Source organism: Mobula hypostoma, chromosome 12 (assembly GCF_963921235.1).
Source record: "Mobula hypostoma chromosome 12, sMobHyp1.1, whole genome shotgun sequence".
In the NCBI taxonomy this organism is placed as follows: domain Eukaryota; kingdom Metazoa; phylum Chordata; class Chondrichthyes; order Myliobatiformes; family Myliobatidae; genus Mobula; species Mobula hypostoma.
In genome coordinates this window covers 28,724,204-28,744,724 of record NC_086108.1, presented here as the reverse complement: position 1 = coordinate 28,744,724, position 20,521 = coordinate 28,724,204, and positions in this window count along the sequence as shown.

The following is a 20,521-nucleotide window of genomic DNA, read 5'->3' as shown; positions in this document are numbered from 1 at the left end:
GAGTTGTAAGATTGTGGAAGGTGAATGATAGATGGAGACAGAGGAAAAACAACAGATGGGGCAAGTTGGGGGAAGGGAGTGTGAAGATAGATGACATCTGCTGGAGGGAGATGAGCAGAAACAGAATGTACTAACAGAGCTAGATTCAGATAAGGAAAGAGAGATGAGAATGGAGACCTTTAGAGTAGAAGGGAAGAAGTGATAGAACCAGATATTTTTTGGGAGGGGGTTAAGCACGTGGAGGTAGAACTCAAATCACAAACAGATCTGCAGATGTTGGAAATCCAAGCAACACACATAAAATGCCGGAGGAACTCAGCAGGCCAGGTAGTATCTATGGAAAAAAAGTACAGTTGACTTTTCGGGTCAAGACGTCAGCTGTATTTTTTCCATAGATGCCGTCCGGCCTGCTGAGTTCCACCAGTATTTTGTGTGTGCTGTGTGGAGGTAGAACCTGTGTTTTAACTGGATGGATGTGGTCGGAAGGAGGAGGGCATGGAGCATAGAGGTTGCAAGGTTGTGTTGTAATTGCACAAGACATTAATGCAGCCGTATTTAGAGAATTGTGTCCAGTTTTGCTGGCCTGCAAAAGAAAATATGCCAGTAAGCTGGAAACAGTACAGAGGAGATTTATGAGAATGTTGCTGAGACTTGAGGGGTTGAGCTATGCAGAGCGGTGGAACAGGTTGGGACTGATTTTACTGGAGTGTAATTGAAGGAGAATAGGTGTTTGTGCAGATATGCATGAATTCACAAGGGGCATAGAGAGGGTCAATGTACATAGTCTTTTTTCCCCAGGGCTGGGGCATAGCTTTAAAGTGAGAGGGAAAGAATTAATAAGAGCCTGAGGCAACTTCTTCCACCCAGAGTTGTCAATATATGGAATAAGTTGCCTGAGGAAGTAGTTTAGGCAGATACATTCTTAACATTTACAAGACACTAAGATATAGTAGCAGAATTATGCCGTTTGGCCCATCGAGTCTACATTGTCATCATTGCAGATCCATTTCCCTCTCAGCCCCAGTCTCCTGCCCTCTTCCTGGAGCCCTTCATGCCCTGAGTAATCAAGAATCTATCAACCTCTGCTTTAAATACGCCAAATGACTTGGCCTTAATAGTCACCTGTGGCAATGAATTCCACAGATTCAACACTCTCCGGCTAAAGAAATTCCTCCTTATCTCCATTCTCAATGGACATCCCTCTATTCTGAGGCTGCATCCTATGGTCTTAGAGTCCCACACCTTAGGAAACATCATCTTCACATTCACCCTATCGAGGACTCTCAACATTCAATAGGTTTCAATGAGGTCCTCCTTCATTCTCTGAATTCCAGGGAGTACAGGCCCAGAGCCATCAAATGCTCCTCAGATAATAAGCCTTTCAATCCCAGAACCATTTTCTTAAACCTCCTTTGAACCCTCTGCAATGTTAGCACATCCCTTCTAGATAAGGGGTTGAAAACTGTTCACAATACTTCACCAGTGCCTGATGAAGCATCATCATTACATCCTTACTTTTATATTCTAGTCCTCTTGAAATGAATGCTAAAATCGCATTTTCCTTCCACACTACCAACTTGAACCTGCAAATTAAGGAATCCTGCATGAGGACTCCTAATCCCTTTGCACATCAGATGCTTGAAGGCACTTGGGCAGGTACATAAATAGGGGAGATTTAGAGTGTTGTGGTAAATCGGAACCTTGGCCATCATAGACCAGTTGTGCCGAAAGGCCTTTTCTGCACTTCTTCTGATTGTGGTCGCCATAGTTCAAATCTGTTTACTTCCAATTTGGAACTAATTGGGTTGGAAACATAACAAGTTAAGCAGTTTTATGTTGATAGAGAGACGATATACAGAAGCAGTTGTTAATGTGGATTTACGAATTTGTTCACTTAACAACAGCAGGTTAGTAAAGTGTATTCTTGTTTTCATTGAGGAGAGCTAATGACATACCGTCTGCCAGTTAGGTAAACTTCATCAAATCCTGTTTTGCAAACAACCTTTGAGATGCTAGAAATTAATTATTTAGACATTATAGCCCCAAATATTACAATAAAAAAGAACTGTAACACCAGTGACGGATGCAGCATGTTCCTTTCACTAATGGAGTATGAATTTATTTCAATGACATTACTCTTGTGTACAATATCTGTGTTAATCTCATTCAATTATTACCTTACAAAATAACTGTATTTTTTAAGATGCTCCTGCCACAGGTGTACAACCAGTTCGTGCCTTTCAAAACATGTCATGCCCAAATAAACAACTTTTGAGTGTGGAAAAAATTGCATTTTTGATGAATGGAAGATGTGCATATACGATGACTGGATTGCTAGCGCTCAGCTAAGTGTAGATAACTTTAAGTTCACGTTGATTCTTCACGCATCATGCCTTCAGTAAATCAATGCTATTATAAATTGCTCTGCCATATTTTGCTTTAGGCTGTGGAAATATGGAATTATCAACTCCTAACATGTTTGAAATGGTTTGTATTAAAATAAATAAATTATACAATTCTGTCATTTAAAAAATAACATACACATATCTGACATGAGATAAATCCAGCAGTCACAAAACATGAACCAGGCCACTTCAATTCCATGGGAGAAGAATTTCTCTCAGGATGAAGACTGAATCAGATAAACACAATATTTACTATTATTTTTCCAACACAGTTTACTCCCTCCATCGCTGGGCCAAAATTCTCTCAGCTCTAGCAAACCTGTTAAGATGTCAACCTAAGGAGCTATTTGCCACTGCAGCTGGGTATTTGACTGCAGAAGGTATCCTACCAATAATCGGTGTACACGTGAACACACTTTTTACAGTCAGCTCCGTTAGGATACAGTGATAAAAAGATTCCTGGCTGATGACGCTTATTTTTATTTTTGCAACCTCCTCTAGTTCATGTAATTTAACCCAGGAACTAGCTATTAGATTATATTAGATTAGATTCAACTTTCTTGTCATTGTGCCGAGTACAGATACAAAGCCAATGAAATGCAATTAGCATCTGGCCAGAAGTGCAAAAGAATAGCTATCAGGTAGTGTAAGAATTTCATGGTATGTGAGTGATGATAAAACTGATTCTGATACGAGTCTCTATTGTGGACTGAGAGTAGGAAGGGGACAGGGAGAGGGGAAGGGAGATGGGAAGATGCAGCAAGTACCAAAGAGTCATTGTGTAATGATCAATAAACCAATTGTTTGGAATCAACTGACCTTTCCTGGTATCTCAGGGCTGGGTACGACTCCAGCCACGCCATGCCCCCACCCCTGGCATTCCTTCTCTGCCACCTGTCCTACACCCCTTCCGTTGGGCTCCGCCCTCAACGTTCCCAACATCCTTTGCTCCCACCAGATTTACGAACTCCCTCTCCACTCCATGCTGACAAATACAGTGCTGTGCAAAAGTCTTAGGCACCCTAGCTATATATTTGTGCCTAAGACTATTACATAGTACTACATATGATTTTTGATTTAGTTTTTATTTCTATTTGTCGAGCAAGGAGGCCAAACATTCCATTCCCCACATCCATTCTTTGGAGTTGATTGACTCATTTTTCCCGTGAATGGACGCACCTTGAAAAGGTACCTCCACTTTGGGAACAGCACTGTTTAAACTTTGATGAAACAGAGCATTGGAAAATAATCTTACTGTCTTACTTAGCTGTAATGATTGCATTTATAACCTGAAAAAAACTGCAATTTAGCCCAGAGTTCTATTGTGATCTGAAAGATGAAACTCACATTGCAAAACTTATTCTGAAATTAATTTAAGTGAACATTTAGATTTGTTCTGACCGTAGTATTAGTTTCTAATCAGGGTTGCTTCCTACCGATTCGTTTGCCTGTTTTCTGCAGGGAAAGTTCCTGCCTCTTGCCTAAAACTAAACTTTACCACACTACACTTTCAACCTGCACATAGACTGAGAATGGCAGTCACAGGTTTTATTGAGGAAGTGTCAAGGAGGTTCTGAAAGTGTAACGTTATTCAGGAGTAAATCAACAACATCCAGCACTGGCACGTGTGCAGCTAACAGAGGAAAACAGAAAGTTGTACTCTACTGCACATGATACACAAATTTGGTGTGAGAACACATGAAAACATAGCCTCCAACCTGATGGCACGAATATCAATTTCCCCTTTTCTTCTATTCCCCTCTCTGGCCTCTTACCTCCTCCGTGCCTATCACCTTCCCCTGGGTCCCCTCCTCTTACTCTTTCTCCTATCGTGCACTCTCCTCTTCTATCTGCCCTCCCCTCCCAAGTTTTTATTCTGGCATCTTCCTCCTTCCTTTCCAGTCCTCAAGAAAAGTATCACCTGAAATATTGACTGTTCATTCTTTTCCATAGATGCTGCCTGACTTGCTGGACTAATCTCACAGTTTGTGTGTGTAGTTAGGATGCTTATCCATTAAATGCAGCTGCAAGTTTTGTTGATGCAGTGAGTCTTAATTACAGTCAAGCAGTATCTTGTAGGCTTAAATTTATCTTTGTAATTTTGACATCTTAGTCCTTCAGATATTCATTATTGTCAGTCATTCAGTTTTCTTTTACTGCCTATATTTTTCATCTCTCAGTCTTGGGAGAGGTTTCTGTCCATGAGTTTACATTATTGACTTATTATTGTCACAGGTACCGAGATGCAGTGAAAAGCTCATCTTGCACACAGTTCATATAGATCAGATTTTTATACTACATTGAGGTAAAAAGATGACAATTCAGAATAAAGCGGAATAGCTACAGAGAAAATGCAGTGCAGGTAAACTTACATTTTCTGGTTTGAGGTCTTTACCCTTGAGATTGATCCCTATAACGTCATTTTTTTTTTTTGTTTCATGATACATTCACCTGTTTGCTTCCAATTTTGTTTGCAATTCAATTGCACATTTTTAATCTGACACAATCCTCTCGGTAAATTAGACAGCACAATCCTCTATTCATCGGAGGCATGTGTTCAAGTTGAAGTCTCCACTGCAACCACAGGTTCAAATCCCACTCCTGGTATTCCATTCTTGATGTAAAAAAAAATGCATATATTGCTGAAGTTTGCCAGCAATCAACTGGTGCCATTATGAAAGAGAGTTAGCAGGATGGGAACTGAAGTGATAGGGTTGAGGGTGGGGCAGTTGGAATCCAAGTAGATGCAGTGTGTAGTGAGACTGTGAGGAAGGGCAGGCAGATGATAGGGCAAAATTAGAGTCAGTGGGATGTTGAAGTGTAACAGCTGGTGGCCAAATGGCAAAGGGTGATGAATACAAGAATGAAGGTGTTATATTTGAATGCACACAGTATAGGGAATGATCTTGTAGTGCAGTTGGAGAGAGGCAGGAATGATGATGTGGACATCGCTAACTCGTGGCTGAAAGGAGATTATAGTTGGGAGCAGAGGGGATAGGGTGGCTCTGTTGGTAGAAATGAAGTCAAATCCTTAGAAAGAGAAGACATAAGATTGGAAGATGTAGAATCTTTGTGGGTAGAGTTAAGGAAATGCAAGGGAAAAAAGACTGATGGGATTTATACAGGCATCTGAATAGTAGCCAGGATTTGAGCTACAGTTGACAACAGGAGATTGAAAAGGCATGTAGAAAGGCCAATGTTATGATCATCATGGGGGTTTTCAATATGCAGGTAGATTGGGAAAATTTGGTTGGTGCTAGATCCCAAGAGAGGAAATTTGTAGAATGCCTGCAAGATAGCTTTTTAGAGCAGCTTGTGGTTGAGTCCACTAGGCAAAAGGCAATTCTGGATTGGTAATTGTGTAATGACCCCAATTTGATTAGGGAGCTTAAAGTAAAAGACTCTTAGAATGCAGTGATCAGAATATAGCATTCACCCTGCAGTTTAAGAAGGAGAAGCTAAAATCTGATGTATCACTATTACAGTGAACTAAAGGGAATAATAGAGACATGAGAGAGGAACTTGCCAAAGTTGATCAGAAGGGGACACGAGCATGGATGATGCAGTACAGCAAAGGCTGGAGTTTCTGGGAGTAATTAGGAAGGTGTGGAACCCAAGGTTGAAGAAGTTTTCTAAAGGGAGGATGAGGCAACCGTGACTGACAAGGGAAGTCAAAGACAGCATACAAGCAAAAGAGAGGGCATATAATATAGCAAAGGCTATAATGGGAAGGTAGAGGATTGGGAAGTTTTTAAAAACCAACAGAAGGTAACTAGAAAAGCCATAAAGAGAGAAAAGATGATATAGGAAGGTAAGCTAGCCAATAATATAAAAGTGAATACAAAAGGTTTTTTTTCAGATATATAGAGTAAAAGAGACATGACAGTGGATGTCAGACTGCTGGAGAGGTAGTAATGGGGGACAAAGAAATTGCAGATGAGCTTAATAAGTATTTTGCATCAGTCTTCACTGAGGAAGACACCAGCGGGATGCCAGAAATTCATGAGTGTCAGAGGGAAGAGGTGAGTGCTGTTGCTATTACTAAGCAGAAGCTGAAAGGTTTGAAGGTAGATGTCACCTGGGCCAGTTGAACTACACCACAGGATTCTGAAAGAGGTAGCTGAAGAGATTTTGGAGGCATTACCAGTGATCATTCAAGAATCATTAGTTTCTAGTATGGTTCCAGAGGACTGGAAATTTGTAAATGTCGCTCCAGCGTTTAAGAAGGCAAGGAGGCAGAATAAAGGAAATTATAGGCCAGTTAGCCTAACTTCAGTGGTTGGAAAGATATTGAAGTCTATTACTAAGGACAAGGTTTCAGAGTACAGAGGCACGTGCTAATATAGGTCAAAGCCAGCTTGGTTTCATTAAGGGGAAATCTTGCCTGATGAATCTGTTGGAATTCTTTTAGGAAATAAATTAGGATAGACAAGGGACAGTCAGTGGATGTTGTTTATTTGGATTTTCAGAAGGCCTTTAACAAAGTACTGCACATGAGGCTGCTTAACAAAATAAGAACCCATGATATTATAGCAAAGATATTAGTATGGATGGAAGGTTGGCTGACTAGCTGGAGGAAAAGAGTGGGAATAAAGGGAGACTTTTCTGATTGACTGTCGGTGACTAGTGGTGTTCTGCAAGGGCTGGTGTTGGGACTGCTTCTTTTCATGTTATGTCAATGATTTGGATGAAGGAATTGATGGCTTGATGGCCAAGTTTGCAGATGATATGAAGATCAGTGGAGAAGCAGGTAATGTTGAAGAACCAGAGAGTCTGCAAAAGGACTTAGACAGATTGAGAGCAAGGGCAAAGAAGTGACATCTGGAATACAGTGCAGGGAAGTGCATGGTCCTGCACTTTGGTAGAAGGAATAAAGTTGCTGACTATTTTTTAAATGGAGAAAAACATCAAAATCAGAAGTGCAAAGGGACTTGGGAGTCCTCGTGCAGGACTTCCTCAAAGTTACCTTGCAGGTTGAGTCGGTGATAATGAAGCCAATTGCAATGCTAACATTCATTTTAAGAGGACTGGAATACAAAAGCAAGGATGTGATGCTGAAGCAGTATAAGGCATTGGTCAGACTGCACTTGGAGTATTGTGAGTAGTTTTGAGCCTCTTATTTAAGAGAAGATATATTGGCTTTGGAGAGGGTCCAGACAAGGTTCACAATGATCCTGGAATGAAAGGGTTAACATATGAGGAGCGGTTGTTAAGTTCTTGATTAATCAGGACATCAAAGATTACGGGAGAAGGCAGAAGAATGGGGTAAGAGGAATAATATAATCAGCCATAATGTAGCAGAGCAGCAGATTCAATGGGTCGCATGGCCTAATTCTGTTCCCTTGTCTTACGGTCTTAAATTGAGACACGAGCAAATCAGCTTATTATCAAGAACAAGAAATCTGGTTTTAAGCTGCAGGAGGACTCATTTATCTCGGCGAGTTAATCTGATCTTCAACAGCGCTCATAGCTCAAGTTGGTGAATGATATGGATTTCAATCCATCATTGAAAATATCATTAAAGTGGAAAGAATGTAGAGAAGATTTGCAAGGATACTACTAGGACTCAAGGGCCCGAGTTATATGGAGAAGTTGGGCAGGCGAGGACTTTATTCTTTGGAATGTAGGAGACTGAGGGGTGATCTTATATAGGTGTATAAACTCATGAGGGTATTAAGTTCAAAATTCAAAATAAATTTTATTATCAAAGTACATAGATGTCACCTTACTCAACCCTCAGATTCATTTTCCTGTGGGCATACTCAGCAAATTTATAGAATAGTAAGTATAACAGTATCAATGAAATATCAGCTAGAGTGCAGAAGACGACAAACTCTGCAAATGCAAATATAAATAAACAGCAGTAAATAACTAGAACCTGAGGTAAAGGACAGGGTAGTGTAGTTATCCCCTTTTGTTCAAGAACCTCAAGGTTGAATGGTAACTGTTCTTGAACTTGGTGGTGCGAGTCATGAGGCTCTTGTATCTTTTACCTGATTGCAGCAGAGAAAAGGGAGCATGTTCTGTTTGGTGGGGATCTCCGCTGATGGATGCTACTTTCCTATGACAGCATTTCATGTAGATGTGTTCAATTGTTGGGAGGGCTTTACCTGTGATGTGCTGGGCCAAATCCACTACCTTTTGTAGGACTTTCTGTTCAACGGCATTGGTGCTTCCATACCAGGCTGTGATGCAGCCAGTCTATATACTCTAGTCTTGCGAGACCATGGATCTGCACCTGGAAAGTCTTCACTCTCCAGGGCGCAGGCCTGGGAAAGGTTGTATAGAAGACCAGCAATTGCCCATGCTGCAAGTCTCCCCTCTCCACAACACCAATGTTGTCCAAGGGAAGGGCATTGGGACCCATATAGCTTGGCACCAGTGTTGTTGCAGAGCAATGTGTGATTAAGTGCCTTGCTCAAGGACACAACACATTCCCTCGGCTGGGGCTCAAACTCACGACCTTCAAGTAGCTAGTCCAATGCCTTAACCACTTGGCCACGTGCCCACACTATATACTCTCCACAACACACCTATTGATGTTTGTCGAAGTTTTAGATGCTGAATCTCCGCAGACTCCTAAGGAAGTAGAGGTGCTGTTGTGCTTTCTTCACAATTGCACTTATGTGCTGCATCCAGAACAGATCTTCTGAAAGAGTAACACTTGGGAATTTACAGTTGCTAACCCTCTTCCCCGCTGATACTCTGATCAGGACCAGCTCATGGACCTCTGGTTTCTCTCTCCTGGTCTATAATCAGTTCCTTTGTCTTGCTGACATTGAGTGAGAGGTTGTTGTTATAACACCACTCAGCCAAATTTTCAATCTCCCTCCTGTATGCTGATTCATCACCACTTTTGATTCGGGTCACAACAGTGGCGTCGTCAGCAAACCTTAATATGGCATTGGCACTCTGCTTAGCTATACAATCATAGATGTAACTTAAGTAGAGCAGGAGGTTAAGCACACAGCCCTGTGGTGCGCCTGTTCTGATTGAGATCATAGAGGAGATGTTGTTGCCAATCTGAACTGACTGGGGCCTACAGGTGAGGAAATCCAGGATCAAACTGCACAAGGAGATTTTGAGGCCAAGCTCATGGCACTTATTGATTAGTTCTGAGGGGATGATGGTATTAAATGCAGAGCTGTAGTTGATAAAGAGCATCCTGATGTACGCATCCTGACTGTCCACGTTTCAGGATTGAGCCAAGAGCCAGTGAGATGGCACCTACTGTGGACCTGTTGCTCCGGCAGGCAAATTGGAGCAGATCCGAATCGCTGTTATGTTTCATCACCAACCTCTCAAAGTACTTCATCACTGTGGATGTAAGTATATTGAGGTGGGTCACCGCGATCTTCTTGGACATCGGTATAATTGAAGCCTGCTTGAAGCAGGTGAGTACCGTACACTGTCGGTGAGAGGTTAAAGATATAGAGATAACACACCAACCATTTGGTCAGCACAGGTCTTTAGTACGTGGCCAGGTACCCCATCTGGTCTGGATGATTTCTGTAGATTCAACCTCCTGAAGGCAATCCACATGTCAGCTTCAGACACTGAGAGCTGAGGATCATTAGAAGATGTTGGGGATTACGATAGCTCCTCCATGTTCTGACAGTCAAAGTGAGCCCTGAAGGCATTAAGTTCATCTGGAAGTGAAGCCCTTCTGTCTCCTATGTGGCTTGATTTAACTTTGTAGGAGATGATGGCATTCAAGCCCTACCACAGCTGTCGAGCACCTCTTGTTGATTCAAGTTTAGTCTAGAATCTCCACTTCGTCCATGAGGTGGCTTTCTGGCCATCATACTTGCACCTCTTGTAGCATTCTCGGTCTCCAGACTTGAATACCTCTGATCTGGCCCTCAGCAAACTTCAGATCTCACAGTTCATTCAGGGCTTCTGATTGGGGAAGACTCTGAATGATTTAGTGGGGACACACTCATCTATTAGATAGGGTTAAAGCACACAGTCTTTTTTTTCTCCAAGGAAATGAACTACGAAAATAGAGGATATGCATTTAAGGTGAGATATGAAAGATCTAAAAAGGATCTGTGGGATAACTTTACACACAGATTAGTACATATATGGGGCATGCTGCCAGAGGAAGTGGTTGAGGTCGGTACAATAACTACATTTAAAAGCTTTTTGGATAAGTACGTGAATAGTAAAGGTTCAGAGTAAGATGGGCCCAGGTTGGTTGGCACCATAGTCGACATGAATAAGTCGGGTATCTCAAACCTATGTGCAAATAGAGTTATAATGGATTGGACTTGTTCACACAGAACACTAGTTGAGATCACTTTTGCTGAAAGGAACGGATGTAAGCTGCACAATGAACCTCGCTCTGTCCTTGGGAAGTTGTTGATTCAGTCATTGCCAAATGCCATTAGATTCTCATCACAAACACAAGAAATTCTGCAGATACTGGAAATCCAAAGCAACACACACAAAATGTGGAAGAACTCAGGTCAGGCAGCACCTATGGAAAAGGATAAAAATTGACGTTTTAGGCCAAGACCCTTCTTTGGGAATGAAGAATGACCTCAACACAATCCAAATTCCTATCAGTCTGGATTGGGTCAGATTAATAAGATCTGATTTGGAAGTTTTATCTCGAGCAAAGCACAAGTAAGGTCACAATTTAAATGAAGATGCTCAGTTCTGTTTTATTCAGGCAGAATTGATGTGGCTATTTTTTTGAGTCTGTCTTACAAGTATTCTAACAGTCGGAAGCAAGATGGAAATATGGTAAAATGCAAAACTCTGATAATTGAATGCTAATCCTTCACAGAAGTTGCAGGGAGTCAACACTGTAAAAAGATCAAAATTAGAGAAAATAAAAATGTGCAAATAACTGCATCTTTCTAAAAAAAGGTAGAAGAGAGTTAGTCAGCTCATTATCCGATCTCTATGGCAACTCAGGCTAATTGTCACAGTGGTGGCTGTTAGTTAATTAAGGGCATAAAGAGCACAGCCAACAATTCCTCTGACTTGATCTTCAAGGCACTAATACCTGCTTCTGTAGCTTGTTCTGGGCAAATGGAGACCACCGCTTGAAATGATGTGGCCTTTCTGAACCATTTGATTCCTTGCATCTGTCACAGTGAATGGTACCATATGCAGTGGGTGGGGGTGTCTGTGAGGGGGTGGCACCCATGCTCCAGTTTGGTCCATTGCATTATGTGGCAGAAGCAAAAGATCTTGTTGCTTTGGTAACAGGAGCATAAAGCAGTCATGCTGCTGCCTATCCTTATTTTTTATTTTGATTTGTTGGCTTATTATCGGTCTGTGAGGTTCTGTGATGTGAATATTCACATGACCATGGTTCCCTGGGGCTTTTCTGGTCTAGTGGATAACTTCACTTCTTTATATGGTTTCCAGCTGAACAGTCAAGGTCTCCCTGTCTCTCTGTCTGTCTCACACATTCTTGTACTTTTGATCTCATTCGCTCCCTTTTGCATACTCACTTGAATTTGCACTCCCACTCTCTCACTCATGCTGAGACTCAATAACATCAGCTGTAACCAGAAATGAAAAGCTCCGATCTTTCTCTGTGCTGCTGAACCAGGGACAGAGGGCAATCAGGTGAGAACTTAAATGATTTCCTTCGCTTCCTAACCATACAATTATGAATAGAAACTACACATGTACACACCACCTGCGGAGAGGTACCTAGCACTACATTATTGGCACTCACAGAGAATACCAGCTGTGGAAGATGTGGTAGGTCAGTCAACATCTGTAGGACTGAACACTATTCCAAGTCCTTCAGCATTGGATAAGATCAGTTCCCAACCAGGTTTCCAATGTTAAATATCCAATTAATCCAAGCAATAAAATGGTATTCAGCTGAGAGTGAGTGTGAGGGTCCTCTGTATTCTGGGTTTATGTTTTGCCAGGACATAGATAAACATGTTTTATTTTTATTTAGAGACACAGCACAGAACAGGCCTTTCCAGCCCTTTGAGCTGCGCCACCCAGCAAACCACATATTTAATTTGCTGGTGAACGCAGCAGGCGAGGCAGCATCTCTAGGAAGAGGTAGAGTCGACGTTTCGGGCCGAGTCCTGACGAAGGGTCTGGGCCTGAAACGTTGACTGTACCTCTTCCTAGAGATGCTGCCTGGACTGCTGCGTTCACCAGCAACTTTGATGTGTGTTGCTTGAAATTCCAGCATCTGCAGAATTCCTCGTGTTTACGTTTTTAAATCCACATATTTAACCTTAGCCTAATCATGGGACAATTTACAATGAACAATTAACCTACTAACCGGTTCATCTTTGGACTCTGTGAGGAAGCTGGTTGCACCTAGATGAAACCTACGCACACAGGGGAAGGAACGTACAGACTTGCTTACAGAGGTTGCCAGAACTGAACTCCAAATTCCAACACTCCAAGCCGTAATAGTGTCGCGGTAACCGCTATGCTAACGTATTCTCTCCTTCTGGACAAATACTTTGAAATAAGAATGCTGGAAGTACTCAGGCCAGGGCACATCTATGTGAAGAAAAGCAGAGCTAAAAATTTCAGGTTGAAGAATCTTTGACAGAACTAAGAAGATGAAAGAAGCTTGTTGAGCTGCAGGAAGCTTGGGGGAGGCTTATGTATCTGATAGAGTACTGACAGGATGAGCATGAGGATAAGCTGTAAACAAGGTTGCTGTTCAATGAGTGAATGGGTACAGTTAGAACATAGAGAGGAAAAAAATCATAGACTGAAGAAGGTAGCAGCAGCAAAATACAGAGCGGTGAAGGTATCCTTGTCAAACTTGGCATGTCCTACAGTACACTCCCTGAGGCATATTTGAAATATGGTCAGATTTTTCAATCCAACATATCAGTTAATCTGAAGTATTGACTATTTGTGTTTGCCCAAGGTAAAAAAGGCTGGAGATTAGCAGCCATGGATAATTGATTATTATGACTAAGTTATTCAATATTTAACTGAATGAGCATATGAGGATTTTGGAATTCTCTCAGGCTTTCTCACTTCCTTGTCTCTCGCTACTGTCTTGTTAGACACTCCCTTAGTCGTCCTTTCCAACCAAAACCTTGCGCATCTTTTCTTTGTGGCTCAGAATCACTTTTATTTGTTAATGCACTTTTGATATCTTTTAGGAGATGTTGTATTGAAAGTGCCACATAATATAAATTTAGATGTCTTTTGAAATACTATCTTAAGCTATCTGGATGAGACTGTAATGGGCATCATTATTAAGTTTGTGGATGACACCAAAATTGGTGGTATAGTGGACAGTGAAAAGGGTTATCCAAGAATAATAGGTCCTAGATCAATTAGTGAAGTGGACGAAAGAATGGGAGATGGGATTTAACATAGACAAGTACAAGTTGTTGAACTTCAGTAAGTTAAACCCAGGCAAGACTACTTTAAGTTACCTCTAGTGTGTCGTTGAGTGGTAGAAACTGAGAGGGGGAATTGATATAAATTTAGGGAGAATAGAACAAGTATTTTATTAATTCAGTGGGTTCTTGATGTCAAGAAGGACTCAGAGGCCTGCTTTCATACTATGTATCTCTATAATCAGTCTTTATATTTTGGATATTTTCAATATTGTATCTGGATTCCAATTATGTGACTTGTAAATACATTGAGTCAATTATGGTTCTCAAGGAATATCGCATTTACTGCCTTTCAGAGTATGAAAGACAATATAATAGGCATCCCGCATTGTCTTCATCACTGCACTGTGATTAAGAGGTAATTGTTCATCCTGTAGCCTGCTGCCCCCATCCGCAGCACAGAGATCAGGAGACAGTTTCGGTTCATGAGTCATTGGATTTGATAATGCAGAATGCATTCCATCTAGCAAAGTTAATTGCTTGATTTAAATAGGTCTGACTCACAACAGGAGGTCTGAGTTCAGAGGAGCACTTGGGAAGTGAGAACATCTTGTTTTAAAATGCTGATTATTTTATTCTGAAATTTGTAGTTTCGAACATTAACTGTGGAACTACAGTGATCACAACTCTCTGTAACCTGCTGCTTTTCACTTCAGAAGGCACTTTGTAAAATTGATGTATTCGATAAGTGTAAAAGCACATGGTATAATTCCTGTGGCCCAAACCACATTGGAAGATGTCAGGGGCCCAATGAGGATGGTTCAGATTGAAGCACGGTTGGAAATTTGGTGCCTTCATTGTTAATCACAGAAGTCTGGGTTTGGTTTGATTGACAGATTTGGTGTTGAATTCCAGTTTTCAAAAGCTATGCCTCTAGCCACACAACCCAGCTCAAAGTTATTTGGTTTAACTTTCTTCAGTAAATAATACAGTAAAACTCTTATAACCCATCATACTTAAGACTTGTAGCGCGAGACATTTCCGGTTTAAAATGGTGCATTTCAGACATGGTTTTTATATTCTGTGTTCTTTATCACCCGTACCTTTTCCATTTTGTTGTGTGAGGGGAGGGTGTTTGGGGGTTGATGTTCTGTTAGTCTCTTTTGTATGGGTGGGAGGGGGTTTCTCTCCGAACGAATTTCATGCTCTTTCTTTGTTTTGTGGCTATTTGGAGAAGGTGAATTTCAGAGTTGTATATGGATACGTGCTTTGATAATAAATGAACCTTTGAACCTTTAAATGACAGTTTGAACCTTTGATAAAGTGAGCAAAGGTGTGGCTAAGTCAAGGGATGAAACATGCAGGTGCAAGGCGAAGTTAGGGTGAGTCAAGGCACATATGAGACAAAGTCAAGGTGAGCGGAGTGGAGCAAAGGTGGAGACGCAGGATTGGGGTCCGTTAACCCAAACCTAGAGCGAAATTTGATCGATCTAAGTGCTGGGCTGATTTGGAAAAGTTGGATATGGGCTGAAATGTGGCAGCAGGGTCCAGGCCCGGAGTGTATTGATGCAACAAGGCCCAGCTCTTAGAGAGAGGAATGACCTGATGTTTGGACAATTTAAACAGTGAGCCAGATGGATTGAAAAGACAGAGCGTTGGGACCAGAGGAGAGGGTCAGGCAAGTTCTGCTCACTGCTCATGGCATTTACTCCGCAATGTGCTGAACTGAGGCTGTGGGCCTGCTTCGGCTGCTCTGTGCTTCGTGTCTGAGGACTCACTTTTGTTATAAATGCTATTTGCTTACTTTTATTGCTGACATAGTTTTTTTTCTCTCTGCAGGTTGGGTGTTTGTCAGTCTTTTTTTAATGGGCTCTTTGAGGTTTCTTGTTTTGTGTAAGGTGATGAATCTCAGGGTTGTATAATGTGTAAACACTTTGACAATAAATGTACTTTCAACTTTGAGAAGCTACTGAATGTTACACATAACACCTAAATACAGAGTTCTGATGCAGGGTTTCAACCCAAAGCACCAACAGTTCCTTTCCCCTCACAAATGCTGTTCAACCCACAAGTTCCTCTGGCAGGTATTTGCAACCTAAGTGCACTTCTTTTTGACATATTACACAGTTGCATAATAAATTTCCCAGTGACTCCACTGAGCTTAAAGGGAGCAGTAAATATACAAGTACTCAGGACCTTGGCCTTGCAGAACTACCCATGTTCTTCTCCTCTCATTCCAGACTAGTGAGAAGTTTCTGAACAGTTGGATGCTGGATTATTGGAGTTACAGTATACCTATATTTATAGCTATACTTTCTGTAGCTCCTGTACATATATATGATACCTTCTCTGCTGACATATTGAGCAAACTATTAAAACTAAAAATATTTTAGTGGTGATCTATCCTGTCTCCCTGAATACCCTCAACATCAGTCTCCTGCTTTTGTATTTATTGCCATTCATTTGAAAAAACAACAAAATTCCATTTTCTGTTTCAATATTTCTACTTTGCTATTCAGGACCCATCCACTTTGGATGGAAACTTTTGAAAAGAACTAGAAGCCTGAAATGAAACCAGAAAATGCTGGGAGCATTTAACAGGTCAGATAGTACCTTTACAAAAAAGAAACTGTTAAAATTTCAGATAAAGATCCTTCATCGATTCGCCTTTGCATTTCCCCCTCAAATTTTATTTTAATTTTCTCACTGCAGAGTTAATATTGCCATCAACACACTGCAATCAGACTGATACTCATTTTTTTTATCATTGGGTGGCATTCTGGTGCAGCTGACTCACGGCTCCAGCAGCCCGAGTTCAATCCTGACCTTTGGTGCTGTCTGTGCCATGTGCGTTTCCTCCATGTCCTCTGGTTTCATCCCACATCCCAAAGGATTGCAGGTTAGTACATAGAACACAGAAAATCAACAACACTGGACAATGTTGTGCCAATATCAATACCAATTTATATTAAATGTCTTTCTCCTATGTATCACCACTTCATATGCATGCCTCCATCTAAAAAGCCTCTTAAACTCCACCAAACTTCCTCGTTCCACTACTAGCCTTGGTAAACTCTTACAGAAAACCTATCACTCTCTGCATAAATAAAAACTTGGCTCTCATGCCATCTTTAAATTCCTCTCCACCCTTAAAATCATGTCCTCTGGCAATTGATATTTATATCCTTGAAAAAGATTCAGATGTGTACTCTATCTATGCCTCTTTTAATTTTAAAAACCTATATTAGGTTTCCCCTCAGCCTCCAAAGTTCTAGAGAGTACAGCCCAAGTTTGTCCAACCTTTCCTTTAGGGACATACCTTCTAATGATTGTCAACCTCTTCAGGAGCATCCAATTTGTTGCTATAATGGGGCGACCAAGACTGCACACAATACTCCAAGTATAATCTAACCAAAATTTTACATAGCTGCAACATGACTTCCTTACTCTTATACTCAACACCACTGCTAATGAAGACAATCATGTCATACACCTTCTTTTGCATAGCAGCCTTCAGTGAACTATGGACCTCAACCTCAAGATTCCTCTGGACCTCAACGTTTTTAAGGGGTCTACCATTAAGTGAACATTTTCAGCTTTCTTGCAGAGAATAATGTGTTGGATGTGAAGGCTCTTGGGATGGTAGGTGTGAACAGGAGGAGCTCTATCTCTCTCCATTGGTGAGATCTGACATGAGTTGGAGGAATTGTTTGTCAAGCACCTCTGCTCCATCCGCAAATAGTGGAATTTCCCAGAGGCCAAACATTTTAATTCCTATTCCCATTCCCAATCTGACTTGTCCCCCTTCCCTTCTCTTCTATTCCCCACTCCAGTCTCTTATTTCTCCTAATCTGCCCATCAATTTCCTTTGGTGCCCCTCCTCCTCCCCTTTCTCTCATGGTCCACTCTCTTCTCCAATCAGATTCCTCCTTCTCTAGCCCTTTGCCTTTTCCACCTATCACCTCCCAGCTTCTTACTTCTTCCCCTCCCCCCTCTCCACCCGGCATGGTTTCACCTATCATCTTCTACCTTGTCCTCCTTCCTTTTCAGTCCTGAAAGGGTCTTGGCCTGAAACGTTGACTCTTGATTCATTTCCATAGATGTTGCCTAACCTGTTGAGTTCCTCCAGCATTTTATGTGTGCTTATCAGATACTTACATGCTACTCACCTGTTCCACCTTGCTGAAGCCTCTCTAGCCAACACCTTGGCTCCTACACTGACCCACGCTCACAATGGCCACGCTTAACCCAACCTTTTTAATGGCAAAGCATGTGGCCAGTCAGAAAACTGGTGATTGCTCCTTTCTGATGCTCTGCCTGCTGCAACTAGGGAAAAACAAGCTGTCAACCAGGAGTTTCCATCCTGGATCCATGAACCCCTCAGTTAATGGTAGGAGCCCATAACTCTGTGTTTATGACTCTATGGCTCTTCATGGCTCAACACTCTTGCTATTTTACCAAAGTATAGACCCTTGTTATGTGCCTCATGCTGAACTCCTGCTTTCTGAAAAGGTTGTTGCCATTACTTCCTTTCATATGTAGAGTTCCGTAATTAATTAAAATTATGTGGGGTATTGACTCAAAGACAGACCTCTATATGGTTTGATTACCTTTTCTCTTTTGCTTCTGAAGAAGGCAGTTTCAAAATTTGATGTAGTATTAAACGTTAGTGTTCCCCATGTTTTGACTTCAGCTCCATACTCTACTCCCTGTGCACTCAGGGCTGTGTGACCTGATTCTACCCTAAATCCACCTGTAAGTTGGCAGTGGGCTGTATCTCAAAGAGCAAACAGCACAGGAAGGAGATAGAGAGCTTCATAACATGATGCCATTACACAACCTTTCCCTCAAAGTCAGCAAAGCAAAACGGCTGGTCACTGACCTCAGGAAGGGGATGGTGCACATGCTCCTTTCTACATGAATGGTGTTGAGGTCGAGAGCTTCAAGCTCCGAAGAGTGAACATGGTCCAACCGTAAAGATACAATATCTAACAAAGTTCACAGTCACCTCTGCTTTCTCAGGAGGCTATAGAAATTTTGCATGCCCCCGTCAATTTTCCCAGTTTTTATTGATGTACTGTAGAAAGCATCCTATCTGGATGCTTGGCGAGGCAACTGCTCTACACAAGACTGCAAAAAGCTGCAGAGTGTCATGATCACTGCTGAGCACATCATGAAAACCAGCCTCCTCTCTGTGGACACAGGTAGTATTTCTCACTGTCTCACTGAAGCAGCCAGCATTATCAAAATACTCACCCTGGACGTTCTCTCTTCTCCCCTCTTCCAACAGGCAGAAGATACAAAAGTCTGAAAGCAAGTACCACCAGGCTCAAGGACAGCTTCGACCCTGCTGTTCTAATACTATTGCTTTGTTTACTAGTATGACAATAAGGACTTGTCACCTCACAATCTACCTCATTATGATCTTACACGTTACTGTTCACTTGCAGTGAACATTTTCTTTAGCTCTTGTATTTTATTCTGTATTCTGTTATCATTTTTTCCTTGTTCTACCACAATGCACTGTATAATGATTTGATCTGTACGAACAGTATGTTAGATAAGTCTTTCACTGCATCTTGATACATGTGACGATAATAAACCAATTCCAAACTTGGAAATGTGGGGGGAGGAAAAGGTAAAGTGGAAAGGAACAGGTTTTAGGAGAGCATACGCATAATGGTGAAGTAAGCAATACATGAAAGCATACGGGTTAGTATTTATATTAGCAATCTAGTAACTCAGAGACCTGCATTCACCATCAAGACACCTGAGCAAATCCCAGCCTGGTATCTGTTAATAACCTGGGATTTATAAAGACACGATACATTAGCAGTCATTGCCACTTAACCACCAGATTGCTGTTAAAGCAATTTTTCGTAAGTGTTTATGCAATGGTTCATAAATGTTTTCTGGGATGTAGATCTGCTATTTCCAGTCTATATGTGACTCCAGATCCATCAATATGGTGACTTTGAAAATGCATGCACAAGGAGCATTGAGCAACCAGTGAAGCACATGTGCTTTAAACTTAAGCCGTTGTGAAGTGATGTGTTTTGAGGGAAATAACCTACAGACATTTAATAATTTAAAAAGTATCAGTTTGAAAGGGTACAAGAATGGACGGAGCTGGGAGATGCATAATCAGAAATCCTTGGATGTGGCAGGGAAGCTGTATAAAACCTATGGATATCTGACAATGTAAGTGGGTGTACTGAACAAGGAAACAAGGCCTCCTGTTGTATCTTTACCATCCGCCTCCGGAATATTGTGTACATCTCTGAGCATCACAAGAAAGATGTGAGCGCCCTTAGGAATTAATACAGGAGGGTTGATGAGGGTATTAGAGATGAAAGTGTGAAGTTGAGTGGAGAATTTGATCCTTTTGAACCAGGCAAGGCATAGAGCTGTGGTAGCACTGCAGCATAGCAGTTAACACAACCATTTTACAGCATGAGTTATCACTGATTGGTGTCTGATTCCCACTGATATCTCTAAGGAGTTTGTATGTTCTCCCTGTGACTGTGTGTTTCCTCTGGGTGCTCTGGTTTCCTCCCACATTCCAAAGACATATGGTCAGGGCCAGTGAGCTGTGGGCATGCTATGTCGGTGCGAGAAGCATGGTAACTCTTGTGGGCTGCCACTGCACAAACCTCGCTTATTTGATTTGATGCAAATGATGCATTTCACTGTTTGCTCTGAAGTTTTGATGTACATATGACAAATAAAGTTAATCTCAATCTTAATCTTGAGTGACTGAATAAAACAAGTAAACATTTTATATAGTTATCTTTTGGCTTTTTTGGTTAGTCTTTT